At 30.7% G+C, this 15,534-nt stretch overlaps 2 protein-coding genes across 2 annotated transcripts in view; one reads left to right on the forward strand and one right to left on the reverse strand.

Moving 5' to 3' along the window:
• The window catches only part of LOC119616054, a 181,287-nt gene that overhangs the window by 151,970 nt on the left and 13,783 nt on the right, over positions 1–15,534 (reverse strand). The window lies entirely within an intron of this gene.
• The window catches only part of LOC119616053 (unconventional myosin-VIIa-like), a gene marked incomplete at its 3' end in the record, with an annotated part of 359,052 nt that continues 358,858 nt past the window's right edge, over positions 15,341–15,534 (forward strand). The window contains exon 1 of the mRNA XM_037972200.1: positions 15,341–15,494. The remainder of the gene's footprint in view (positions 15,495–15,534) is intronic.

A 15,534-nucleotide genomic window follows, 5' to 3' on the forward strand; every position in this document is an offset into this window, starting at 1 on the left:
TCTGAGCAAAAAAAAATTAAAAAATGGGTCCATTTTTTTAAAAAAAGTCAACAAAGTTTTTGATTTTGCAAAAAAATTCAAAAATTTTAAATCTTGAGTTACAAAATATTTTTTTTGATAGATATCCCACTCGCATCCCACTAAGCGACCATATAGGTCGCTTAGGAAAAGACTTAAGCTTTCTTAAAAAAAATAAAAAAAAAAAAAAAAATAAAAAGGGCCCATTTTGAAAAAAAAGTCAAAAATGTTTTTGATTTTTAAAAAAAAAATCAAAAATATTTTATTAAATTTTTTTAATTTTTTTTTTTTTCGAAAGATTGCATAAATAGCTATCTAAACTATTTGGGACACATTTTGCTAAGAACAATAGGTAATAAGTTACATGGATGAGAAAAAACACCTGCATGGCCAAAATGTCAAATTTTGACCGCCTCTAACTTAGAAAGTTCACGAGCGATCTTGTTGAAAAATTGTGTCTGAATTACTATCCAATAGAACTAACTATGGTGCAAATTTCATCGCGATCGGAAGACATCGATTTCAAAAGTTGGTTCACTTGACGTGAAATGCCCCATATGTATAAATCATTCAGCGTATTTTTTTCGAGTCAGCCCACAATTGGTCATAGCTCCCATATAAGGCCTTCTTCGGAAAATCACTTAAGTTTTGTATATGTATCAATCATTCTACGAATTTTTTCGGTATAGGCCCGTAATTGGTCATAGCTCCCATGTAAGGTCAACTTACGAAAATCACTTATATTTCATTAACTAATAAAGCTTTCGGGGTAAATATGAGAATATGTTTTGTGTATATAGAAATGATTATGCGAAATTTTTCCCGAATCGGTCGATAATTAATCACAACTCCCATATAATTATAATTTCCGAAAACAACTTAAATGCACAATTTCATTGACAATAAAAGTTATCGGTTTAAAATTCAACTTGAATATGTTTTGTGAATATATAAATCAGTATACGGAATTTTTTCCAGATCGGTCCTTAATTAGTCATAGCTCCCATATAAGGTTCACTTCTGAAAATCACTTAATACCACACAATTCGTTATTAAATGATAATACCCGGATAAAATTCAACATGAGCATGTTCTTTGTATAGATAAATCATTTTGCTAAAATGTTTTCTAATTCGTCGTAGCTCCCATATAAAAAAAACATCGTTTCAAAAAATACTAAAACGAATATATTTCATTAAAAATATCGACCTCGGATTAAAACTCGACAGAAATATAGATTGTAAATATACAAATCATCCTCCTAAATTTTTTGGCATAGGCAAAATCAGCCTATAATAGGTCATAGCACCCATAAAATTCCATATCCGAAAATCACTTACTATAAATTTGTTTAAACCCAATCAAAATAAGTTCCATAGAGAAATTACTAAATTGTGAAGAGTTGTCTAAAAACTAGATACATTGTTAAATGGGGTTTAATAAAAAGTGGCTTGCTGGTGGAGGGTATTTAAGATTCGGCATAACCGAATATAGCACTCTAACTATACCCGTTAATAAAACAACCTTTTGATAAAACAGCAAACCCTAACAGCTGTTTTTGATTGTTGTGTGGTGAGTTTCTGTAAAAACGTAAACAAATGAAACAAAAACAAATTACTAGACATATTTATTTTGTGCTAAGAAAAATGTATGTATTTTAATAATGTTTTATAGCCAGTGCAAGTGTTCTTGGTGTACACCATCTACCCCAATAATAATCCCGGTTTCATTAGAATCAAGTATCTTTAAAACGGCCATATATAATGTGCAATTCATTTTATATTCCATGAATGGTTGAAAGAGTCACGGAATCCATCGGAGATCAACCTAAAAAATGAAAAAGGGGTGGCTTTAACTTCTTGTTCCGTTCATATGGGACAAGATTCGAGCCTCATCGTATCAGTTCGCCAGATACCTCATTTGTGTATATTGCAGGGTCCTGGTACCCAACACAGCTTTATTGTAAACGGTCTCATAATAATACTTAGATCTTTTCTTCATTCTACGACTATGCAAGAATACAGCTATGACATATTAATGCTTTAAGTGCAGCATGACTATCAACCTAAAATCTTACCAGAGACCGGCGAACAATGTGATTCCCTATTAGTTCCGTCACTTTCAAGATCGTTAAATCACCACTTGGAAGACACAACCCATCAGGGAGTCAAGGAACATTTTACACCGTTTGTAACACATTGAAATATTGGTCTAATAGTATATGCTGGGATCTTATTACAGTCTAAGATTGAGTTTGTTATTGAAAATGGACAATATCGCTGTACGATAAACTCATCAGGGAGCCAAGGAACTTTTACACCGAAATATTGGTCTAAAATCCATAAAAGTATAGACTAGGATCTTAGCCAATATTTGCCAAAACATTTTGAGTTGATGGAGTTTATTATTGAGCTTCAATATTCCAGTATAGCGAAGAAAAACGACAAAAACAAGTTTTATAGGAACTAAAATCTTTTTGCCAAATTTTAGAGGATTAGGAAATTATTTTACAAGATTTATATGATCCAAAACCTTTCTGGGTTGGATCAAAATTGACCCTACCCCCATATAAGTTCCCCTTCAGAAAAAGATATTAACTCCAATAATTGTAATAAAAATACCAATATAGCAAAGAAATTCCACATAAACAAGGAGTCAACATCGTTTTGTCAAATTTAAGGGGATCGGTCCATAATTTAACCTATCCCCGATATAAGGTCCACCTCGGGAAATTACTACCACTCATAACTGGCTTAAAAAAATAGCTATAAAATTCGACAACAACTTTTATATATAACAAAATTTATCTGTTGAATTTTGTAAGGGTCGGTCCACAGTTCACCCTAGCTAAAATCGCTAACAGATTATGCCATCCGATTTCTACACTTCCAACTTAAAGTTCTATATAGGTTTTTATCGTGCACAAGATCTTCCGATAGCAGTTATATATAATTTTCTATATACGGATATAGTCACATTTTTTGTAAAAAAAGTTTGTTGCTGTAGTACACACCCTAGAACGATGAAATCCACAAAACAAATTATGCCATCCGATTTGTATATTTCCAACTTAAAGTTCTATATAGGTTTTTATCGTGCACAAGATCGTCCGATAGCAGTTATATATAATTTTCTATATACTTCCATAATAAAATTTTTTTTTAAAAAAAAAGTTTGTTGTTGTAGTACACACCCTAGCACGATGAAAAAATATATGTCATCCGATTTCTACACTTCCAACTTAAAGTTATATATAATTTTCTATATATTTCCATAATAACACTATGTAAAAAAAAGTTTGTTGTTGTAGTACACACCCTAGAACGATGAAATCCGGAAAAAATTTATGCCATCCGATTTCTACACTTCCAACTTAAAGTTCTATATAGGTTTTTATCGTGCACAAGATCGTCCGATAGCAGTTATATATCATTTTATATATACTTCCATAATAACATTTTTTATAAAAAAAAGTTTGTTGTTGTAGAACACACCCTACAGCGATGAAATCCGGAAAAAATGTATACCATCCGATTTCTACACTTCCAACTTAAAGTTCTACATAGGTTTTTATCGTGCACAAGATCGTCCGATAGCAGTTATATATCATTTTATATATACGGCCATAGTAACATTTTATGTAAAAAAAAAAGTTTGTTGTTGTAGTACACACCCTAGAACGATGAAATCCGGAAAAAATTTATGCCATCCGATTTCTACACTTCCAACTTAAAGTTCTATATAGGTTTTTATCGTGCACAAGATCGTCCGATAGCAGTTATATATCATTTTATATATACTTCCATAATAACATTTTTTATAAAAAAAAGTTTGTTGTTGTAGAACACACCCTACAACGATGAAATCCGGAAAAAATGTATACCATCCGATTTCTACACTTCCAACTTAAAGTTCTACATAGGTTTTTATCGTGCACAAGATCGTCCGATAGCAGTTATATATCATTTTATATATACTTCCATAATAACATTTTTTGTAAAAAAAAGTTTGTTGTTGTAGTACACACCCTAGAACGATGAAATCTGGAAAAAATGTTTCTCATCCGATTTCTACACTTCCAACTTAAAGTTCTATATAGGTTTTTATCATGCACAAGATCGTCCGATAGCAGTTATATATCAATTTATATATACTTCCATAATAACATTTTTTGTAAAAAAAGTTTGTTGTTGTAGTACACACCCTAGAACGATGAAATCCGGAAAAAAAATGTATGTCATCCGATTTCTACACTTCCAACTTAAAGTTCTATATAGGTTTTTATCGTGCACAAGATCGTCCGATAGCAGTTATATATCATTTAATATATACGGCCATAGTAACATTTTTTGTAAAAAGAAAGTTTGTTGTTGTAGTACACACCCTAGAACGATGAAATCCGGAAAAAATGTATGTCATCCGATTTCTACGCTTCCAACTTAAAGTTCTATATAGGTTTTTATCGTGCACAAGATCGTTCGATAGCAGTTATATATCATTTAATATATACGGCCTTAGTAACATTTTTTGTAAAAAAAAAGTTTGTTGTTGTAGTACACACCCTAGAACGATGAAATCTGGAAAAAATTTTTCTCATCCGATTTCTACACTTCCAACTTAAAGTTCTATATAGGTTTTTATCATGCACAAGATCGTCCGATAGCAGTTATATATCATTTTATATATACGGCCATAGTAACATTTTTTGTAAAAAGAAAGTTTGTTGTTGTAGTACACACCCTAGAACGATGAAATCCGGAAAAAATGTATGTCATCCGATTTCTACACTTCCAACTTAAAGTTCTATATAGGTTTTTATCGTGCACAAGATCGTCCGATAGCAGTTATATATAATTTTCTATATACTTCCATAATAAAATTTAAAAAAAAAAAAGTTTGTTGTTGTAGTACACACCCTAGCACGATGAAATCAGGAAAACAATATATGTCATCCGATTTCTACACTTCCAACTTAAAGTTATATATAATTTTCTATATATTTCCATAATAAAACTATGTAAAAAAAAGTTTGTTGTTGTAGTACACACCCTAGAACGATGAAATCCGGAAAAAATTTATGCCATCCGATTTCTACACTTCCAACTTAAAGTTCTGTATAGGTTTTTATCGTGCACAAGATCGTCCGATAGCAGTTATATATCATTTTATATATACTTCCATAATAACATTGTTTATAAAAAAAAGTTTGTTGTTGTAGAACACACCCTACAACGATGAAATCCGGAAAAAATGTATACCATCCGATTTCTACACTTCCAACTTAAAGTTCTACATAGGTTTTTATCGTGCACAAGATCGTCCGATAGCAGTTATATATCATTTTATATATACGGCCATAGTAACATTTTATGTAAAAAAAAGTTTGTTGTTGTAGTACACACCCTAGAACGATGAAATCCGGAAAAAAATGTATGTCATCCGATTTCTACACTTCCAACTTAAAGTTCTATATAGGTTTTTATCGTGCACAAGATCGTTCGATAGCAGTTATATATAATTTAATATATACGGCCATAGTAACATTTTTTGTAAAAAAAAAGTTTGTTGTTGTAGTACACACCCTAGAACGATGAAATCTGGAAAAAATGTTTCTCATCCGATTTCTACACTTCCAACTTAAAGTTCTATATAGGTTCTTATCATGCACAAGATCGTCCGATAGCAGTTATATATCAATTTATATATACTTCCATAATAACATTTTTTGTAAAAAAAAGTTTGTTGTTGTAGTACACACCCTAGAACGATGAAATCCGGAAAAACAATGTATGTCATCCGATTTCTACACTTCCAACTTAAAGTTCTATATAGGTTTTTATCGTGCACAAGATCGTCCGATAGCAGTTTTATATCATTTAATATATACGGCCATAGTAACATTTTTTGTAAAAAGAAAGTTTGTTGTTGTAGTACACACCCTAGAACGATGAAATCCGGAAAAAATGTATGTCATCCGATTTCTACGCTTCCAACTTAAAGTTCTATATAGGTTTTTATCGTGCACAAGATCGTTCGATTGCAGTTATATATCATTTAATATATACGGCCATAGTAACATTTTTTGTAAAAAAAAAAGTTTGTTGTTGTAGTACACACCCTAGAACGATGAAATCTGGAAAAAATGTTTCTCATCCGATTTCTACACTTCCAACTTAAAGTTCTATATAGGTTTTTATCATGCACAAGATCGTCCGATAGCAGTTATATATCATTTTATATATACGGCCATAGTAACATTTTTTGTAAAAAGAAAGTTTGTTGTTGTAGTTCACACCCTAGAACGATGAAATCCGGAAAAAATGTATGTCATCCGATTTCTACACTTCCAACTTAAAGTTCTATATAGGTTTTTATCGTGCACAAGATCGTCCGATAGCAGTTATATATCAATTTATATATACTTCCATAATAACATTTTTTGTAAAAAAAAGTTTGTTGTTGTAGTACATACCCTAGAACGATGAAATCCGGAAAAAATGTATGTCATCCGATTTCTACACTTCCAACTTAAAGTTCTATATAGGTTTTTATCGTGCACAAGATCGTCCGATAACAGTTATATATCATTTAATATATACGGCCATAGTAACATTTTTTGTAAAAAAAAAAGTTTGTTGTTGTAGCACACACCCTAGAACGATGAAATCCGGAAAAAATGTATGCCATCCGATTTCTACACTTCCAACTTAAAGTTCTATATAGGTTTTTATCATGCACAAGATCGTCCGATAGATATATATATATATATATATATATATATATATATATATATATATATATATATATATATATAGATATATATCATTTTATATATACGGCCATAGTAACATTTTTTGTAAAAAAAAAGTTTGTTGTTGTAGTACACACCCTAGAACGATGAAATCTGGAAAAAAATGTATATCATCCGATTTCTACACTTCCAACTTAAAGTTCTATATAGGTTTTTATCGTGCACAAGATCGTCCGATAGCATTTATATATTATTTTCTATATATGACCATAGTATTATTTTTTGAATGTTTTTTATTAAAAGGCATTCTGTAACGAAATAATCCCAAATATATTTATATTTTATCAGATTTGTTCCTTTCCACATTTATATACATATTTTAATTGATCAAAAATAATTTTAAGTAAATCATGAAAATCAATTTTTTTGAATCTTTTCCACGTGCATAAACACATATTGAAAATGTAAATATTGAAAACTAGTTTTTGCGTCTTTTCCACGTGCACAAACACATATTTGTAAACAAAAAAAACTCACCACACCAAAAAAAATGTTTATTTTGATAAAACAGATGTTAAATAAAACAAACCGTAACAGCTGTTTTATCAAAATAAACATTTTTTTTGGTGTGGTGAGTTATTTTTGTTTACAAATATGTGTTTCTGCACGTGGAAAAGAAGCAAAAACTCGTTTTCATTATTTACATTTTCAATATGTGTTTATGCACGTGGAAAAGATTCAAAAAAATTGATTTTCATGATTTACTTAAAAAAAAATATGTATATAAATGTGGAAAGGAACAAATCTGATAAAATATAAATATATTTGGGATTATATCGTTACAGAATGCCTTTTAAGAAAAAACATTCGAAAAATGTTACTATGGTCATATATAGAAAATGATATATAAATGATATCGGACGATCTTGTGCACGATAAAAACCTATATAGAACTTTGAGTTGGAAGTGTAGAAATCGGATGGCATACATTTTTTTGTAGATTTCATCGTTCTAGGGTGTGTACTACAACAACAAACTTTTTTTTACAAAAAATCTTACTATGGCCGTATATATAAAATGATATATAACTGATATCGGACGATCTTGTGCACGATATAAACCTGTATAGAACTTTAAGTTGGAAGTGTAGAAATCGGATGACATACTTTTTTTTGTAGATTTCATCGTTCTAGGGTGTGTACTACAACAACAATTTTTTTTTACAAAAAATTTTACTATGGCCGTATATATAAAATGATATATAACTGCTATCGGACGATCTTGTGCATGATAAAAACCTATATAGAACTTTAAGTTGGAAGTGTAGAAATCGGATGGCATACATTTTTTTCCGGATTTCATCGTTCTAGGGTGTGTACTACAACAACAAACTTTTTTTTTACAAAAAATGTTGCTATGGTCGTATATATAAAATGATATATAACTGCTAGAAATCGGATGGTATACATTTGTAGAAATCGGATGGTATACATTTTTTTCCGGATTTCATCGTTCTAGGGTGTGTACTACAACAAACTTTTTTTACAAAAAATGTTACTATGGTCGTATATATAAAATTATATATAACTGCTATCGGACGATCTTGTGCACGATAAAAACCTATATAGAACTTTAAGTTGGAAGTGTAGAAATCGGATGGCATACATTTTTTTCCGGATTTCATCGTTCTAGGGTGTGTACTACAAACAACAAACTTTTTTTTTTACAAAAAATGTTACTATGGCCGTATATATAAAATGATATATAACTGCTATCGGACGATCTTGTGCACGATAAAAACCTATATAGAACTTTAAGTTGGAAGTGTAGAAATCGGACGGCATACATTTTTTTCCGGATTTCATCGTTCTAGGGTGTGTACTACAACAACAAACTTTTTTTTACAAGAAATGTTACTATGGCCGTATATATAAAATGATATATAACTGCTATCGGACGATCTTGTGCACGACAAAAACCTATATAGAACTTTAAGTTGGAAGTGTAGAAATCGGATGGCATACATTTTTTTCCGGATTTCATCGTTCTAGGGTGTGTACTACAACAACAAACTTTTTTTTAACAAAAAATGTTACTATGGTCGTATATATAAAATGATATATAACTGCTATCGGACAATCTTGTGCACGATAAAAACCTATATAGAACTTTAAGTTGGAGGTGTAGAAATCGGACGGCATACATTTTTTTGTAGATTTCGTCGTTCTAGGTTGTGTACTACAACAACAAACTTTATTTTTACAAAAAATGTTACTATGGTCGTATATATAAAATGATATATAACTGCTATCGGACGATCTTGTGCACGATAAAAACCTATATAGAACTTTAAGTTGGAAGTGTAGAAATCGGATGACATACATTTTTTTCCGGATTTCATCGTTCTAGGGTGTGTACTACAACAACAAACTTTTTTTTAACAAAAAATGTTACTATGGCCGTATATATAAAATGATATATAACTGCTATCGGACAATCTTGTGCACGATAAAAACCTATATAGAACTTTAAGTTGGAAGTGTAGAAATCGGATGGCATACATTTTTTTCCGGATTTCATCGTTCTAGGGTGTGTACTACAACAACAAACTTTTTTTTTACAAAAAATGTTACTATGGTCGTATATATAAAATGATATATAACTGCTATCGGACGATCTTGTGCACGATAAAAACCTATATAGAACTTTAAGTTGGAAGTGTAGAAATCGGACGGCATTCATTTTTTTCCGGATTTCATCGTTCTAGGGTGTGTACTACAACAACAAACTTTTTTTTTACAAGAAATGTTACTATGGCCGTATATATAAAATGATATATAACTGCTATCGGACGATCTTGTGCACGATAAAAACCTATATAGAACTTTAAGTTGGAAGTGTAGAAATCGGATGGCATACATTTTTTTCCGGATTTCATCGTTCTAGGGTGTGTACTACCACAACAAACTTTTTTTTACAAGAAATGTTACTATGGCCGTATATATAAAATGATATATAACTGCTATCGGACGATCTTGTGCACGATAAAAACCTATATAGAACTTTAAGTTGGAAGTGTAGAAATCGGATGGCATACATTTTTTTCCGGATTTCATCGTTCTAGGGTGTGTACTGCAACAACAAACTTTTTTTTTAGAAAAAATGTTACTATGGTCGTATATATAAAATAATATATAACTGCTATCGGACGATCTTGTGCACGATAAAAACCTATATAGAACTTTAAGTTGGAAGTGTAGAAATCGGACGGCATACATTTTTTTCCGGATTTCATCGTTCTAGGGTGTGTACTACAACAAACTTTTTACAAGAAATGTTACTATGGCCGTATATATAAAATGATATATAACTGCTATCGGACGATCTTGTGCACGATAAAAACCTATATAGAACTTTAAGTTGGAGGTGTAGAAATCGGATGGCATACATTTTTTTCCGGATTTCATCGTTCTAGGGTGTGTACTACAACAACAAACTTTTTTTTACAAGAAATGTTACTATGGCCGTATATTTAAAATGATATATAACTGCTATCGGACGATCTTGTGCACGATAAAAACCTATATAGAACATTAAGTTGGAAGTGTAGAAATCGGATGGCATACATTTTTTTCCGGATTTCATCGTTCTAGGGTGTGTACTGCAACAACAAACTTTTTTTTTACAAAAAATGTTACTATGGTCGTATATATAAAATGATATATAACTGCTATCGGACGATCTTGTGCACGATAAAAACCTATATAGAACTTTAAGTTGGAAGTGTAGAAATCGGATGGCATACATTTTTTCCGGATTTCATCGTTCTAGGGTGTGTACTACAACAACAAACTTTTTTTTACAAAAAATGTTACTATGGCCGTATATATAAAATGATATATAACTGCTATCGGAGGATCTTGTGCACGATAAAGACCTATATAGAACTTTAAGTTGGAAGTGTAGAAATCGGATGGCATACATTTTTTTCCGGATTTCATCGTTCTAGGGTGAGTACTACAACAACAAACTTTTTTTTTACAAAAAATGTTGCTATGGTCGTATATATAAAATGATATATAACTGCTATCGGACGATCTTGTGCACGATAAAAACCTATACAGAACTTTAAGTTGGAAGTGTAGAAATCGGACGGCATACATTTTTTTCCGGATTTCATCGTTCTAGGGTGTGTACTGCAACAACAAACTTTTTTTTTACAAAAAATGTTACAACAAACAAACTTTAAGTTGGAAGTGTAGAAATCGGATGGCATACATTTTTTTCCGGATTTCATCGTTCTAGGGTGTGTAATACAACAACAAACTTTTTTTTTACAAGAAATGTTACTATGGCAGTATATATAAAATGATATATAACTGCTATCGGACGATCTTGTGCACGATAAAAACCTATATAGAACTTTAAGTTGGAAGTGTAGAAATCGGATGGCATACATTTTTTTCCGGATTTCATCGTTCTAGGGTGTGTACTACAACAACAAACTTTTTTTTAACAAAAAATGTTACTATGGCCGTATATATAAAATGATATATAACTGCTATCGGACAATCTTGTGCACGATAAAAACCTATATAGAACTTTAAGTTGGAGGTGTAGAAATCGGACGGCATACATTTTTTTGTAGATGTTATCGTTCTAGGTTGTGTACTACAACAACAAACTTTTTTTTTACAAAAAATGTTACTATGGCCGTATATATAAAATGATATATAACTGCTATCGGACGATCTTGTGCACGATAAAAACCTATATAGAACTTTAAGTTGGAAGTGTAGAAATCGGATGGCATACATTTTTTTGTAGATTTCATCGTTCTAGGGTGTGTACTACAACAACAAACTTTTTTTTTAAAAAATGTTACTATGGCCGTATATATAAAATTATATATAACTGCTATCGGACGATCTTGTGCACGATATAAACCTATATAGAACTTTAAGTTGAAAGTGTAAAAATCGGATGGCATACATTTTTTTCCGTATTTCATCGTTCTAGGGTGTGAGTACAGCAACAAACTTTTTTTTACAAAAAATATGACTATAGCCATATATAGAAAATTATATATAACTGCTATCGGACGATCTTGTGCACGATAAAAACATATATAGAACTTTAAGTTGGAAGTGTAGAAATCGGATGGCATAATCTGTTAGCGATTTTAGCTAGGGTCAACTGTGGACCGACCCTTACAAAATTCAACAGATAAATTTTGTTTCATATAAAAGTTGTCATGTCGAATTTTATAGATATACATTTTTAAGCTAGTTATGAGCGGCATTAATTTCCCGAGGTGGACCTTATATCGGGGATAGGTTAAATTATGGACCGATCCCCTTAAATTTGACAAAACGGTTTTGACTTATTTTTTATGTGGAATTTCTTTACTATATTGGTATTTCTATTACAATTATTGTAGTTAATATCTTTTTCTGAAGGGGAACTTATATGGGGGTAGGGTCAATTTTGGACCAACCCAGAAATGTTTTGGATCTTATAAATCTTGTAAAATAATTTCCTGAGAGGAACCTTATATGAGAGCAGTGTCAAATATGAAGCGATCCTCATAAAATTTGGCAAAAAAGATTTTAGTTCCTATAAAACTTGTTTTTGTCGTTTTTCTCGCTATACTGGAATATTGAAGCTCAATAATAAACTCCGTCAACTAAATATATTTTGGCAAATATTGGCTAAGATCCCAGTATATACTTTTATGGATTTTAGACCAATATTTCGATGTGTTACAAACGATGACTCCCTGATGAGTTTATCGTATACCGATATTGTCCATTTTCAATAAAAAACTCCATCAACTAAAATTATTTTGGCAAATATTGGCTAGATGGTCTTAGACTGTAATAAGATCCCAGCATATACTTTTATGGACATTAGACCAATATTTCGATGTGTTACACACGGTGTAATACGTTCCTTGACTCCCTGATGGGTTGTGTCTTCCAAGTGGTGATTTAGCGATCTTGAAATAGGGAATCACATTGTTCGCCGGTCTCTTGTAAGATTTTAGGTTGATAGTCATGCAGTACTTAAAGCATTAATATGTCATAGCTGTATTCTTGCATAGTCGTAGAATGAAGAAAAGATCTAAGTGTTATTATGAGACTGTTTACAATAAGGCTGTGTTAGGTACCAGGACCCTGCAATATACACAAATGAGGTATCTGGCGAACTAATACGATGAGGCTCGAATCTTGCCCCATATAAACGGAACAAGAAGTTAAAGCCACCCCTTTTTCATTTTTTAGGTTGATCTCCGATGGATTCCGTGACTCTATCAACCAGTCATGGAATATAGAATTGCACATTATATAAGGCCGTCTTAAAAATATTTGATTCTAAAGAAACCGGGATTATTATTGGGGTAGATGATGTACACCAAGAACACTTGCACTGGCTATAAAACATTATTAAAATACATAAATTTTTCTTAGCACAGAATTTTTCTTAGCACAAAATAAATATGTCTAGTAATTTGTTTTTGTTTCATTTGTTTACGTTTTTACAGAAACTCACCACACAACAATCAAAAACAGCTGTTAGGGTTTGCTGTTTTATCAAAAGGTTGTTTTATTAACGGGTATCAAAAAAATTAAAAAAGGTCGAAAAGTCGACTTTTAACTAAATGCAAAAAGTCGAAAAGTCGACTGAACACTGAAATCACATACAGACCAAAACAAAAAATAAAATTTTATTAAAAACAGCACAGATAACCAGATAAGATCTGTCAAAAAAGTAAATTTGAACCGTATGGTTTTGTTTACATTTTTGTTACCATTTTTTAAATTCCGCCATTAGGTAAAATTTTACAACAAAGAGAAAAATAAAATCTTTTAAAAAATCAATGAGTGTGTGAGATGAGCTGTATGATTATTTTCATCGCTCGTTTGAAAAAAAAAAAAACAGCAAAAAATGCAAACATTGAAGAAATTGTATGTGAAGAATTGAAAAAAAAGAAAATTAAAAGGAAAACAACCCTATTTTATTAAATATTTGCTTAGATACTAATTAAAAGTGTGTTGGATTTGTTTTTTAAAAATTTCTTAATTGTTTTTCATTATAAACACTTTTCAATACACTATCAACGCCACAAACAACTTTTTTAACTTTACATGTACAGTAAAACCCGTTTTTTGTATCCAACACATATTTTTTGAAGTTCCATATGAAAATGCATAATTGTATGAAATTTTATTCATGGGACTAAATAGTAATTGCTTTTAACCAAGAATTCTTTATAAAATATCTTTTTGTATCAGAATAATTATCAAAATTCCGGTAATTAAGATGAGTTCGAAAAAGCAAGAAGGTGTTTGACTTTAATGCAATTTGTTTTTTACATTTGAAAAGCATTAATTATAAGGTGAAAAGAGATGGAAATATATCTTTATATATTTGTCCGTCTTTTAAATCTCCCGTGGTCCATTATACATTTTCTTTTGTTTATTTTTTCTATTTGCCTCCGCTATATTGCTAAAATCAGCTGATTCCAGTATATGATAGTCTATGAAAAACAGTTCCTATGTGGAATAAAAAAAATAAAAGAATTTGAAATTCAGAAAAATAATTTGTTGTTTTTTTTACTTGTTTAATTAATTTAATATTAAGTATTTGATTTTTTTTATCTTTTGATATTTGTCATTGAGAACATAAACTTATGACTTGCTGCAAAAAGATCTGTTCACAACTTGATTGTGAATTGAACAATTATTTCAACTTTATTTGTCATTAGCCTATAACGCGTTGCCGCGTACAACGCTTGTTTTATACATACACATATATTATATTTTGTCATACGGATGGAATTTCATTTTACTCTTTCATTAGATTTTAATTTCGTAAAGTACGCTCGTGAAAGGTGGGTTTCATAAAATACGGGTAACATATTATATTTTTTCTTCTAAATTAATCTTTTTACCCACAAGCACAAAGTATACAGAGGTGTCACGGCAAAAAATATATTTGTCTCTTTCGCACGATACCATTTCAACTTGCTTTGTTTTGGCCTTATTTTTTGGGTTTCTTTTCAATTTTCTTATTGGAGGTAAGTAAATTATGAGTTAATTGCTGTAAAAAATATAAAATAAAACATCATAATATGTATATATATAAATAAAACACATAATTTATATGCAATTAAAACTTTTTAAAATTTTGCGCAAAATTTAGTTTAATTTTGTTTATTTTGTTTTGCTTTGTTGTTCTGTTTACAAAATAGCCTTATATAGTGTTGTTTGTTTTAACGCACTGTGTGTATTAAACTCAAAAATTAGTTTTCTCTGTCTACCGAGACCATTTCAAAAAAGCCGATTTTAGTGTTTTTGAACTGTCAAAAATGACACCTCTGTATACTTTGTGCCACAAGCTTTGGTAAATTAGATTTCTTCCAAAAGGTTAATGGAACGATTAAATAAAAGGACTGCACAATATTCTCGTTGTTATACAAAACTGTTCGATATTGTGTTACGTGTAGACAGCTTACTAAAATAAACATTTGGCATCTCTGAATTACTTCCATCTATTTCGTTTCCTTGTAGTTTTGTTGACAGTTGGCACAGTGAAATGGAACATTATCCTTCTAAAACATAATAACATAAATTATCCCGTTTTTATAGTTTTTATTGAAATTTTGCATTGACGATATAAGCCGCGTTTGTTATTATGTTCGTACTATAAAACTGTACTTAATGTGAGCGCAAAACTAAAAATGTTTCTAATTATTTGCATTA

The sequence above is a fragment of the Lucilia sericata genome, unplaced genomic scaffold (assembly GCF_015586225.1).
Source record: "Lucilia sericata isolate MDLA Ls3-8-SP2 unplaced genomic scaffold, ASM1558622v1 Contig000054F_arrow, whole genome shotgun sequence".
Lineage (NCBI taxonomy): Eukaryota > Metazoa > Arthropoda > Insecta > Diptera > Calliphoridae > Lucilia > Lucilia sericata.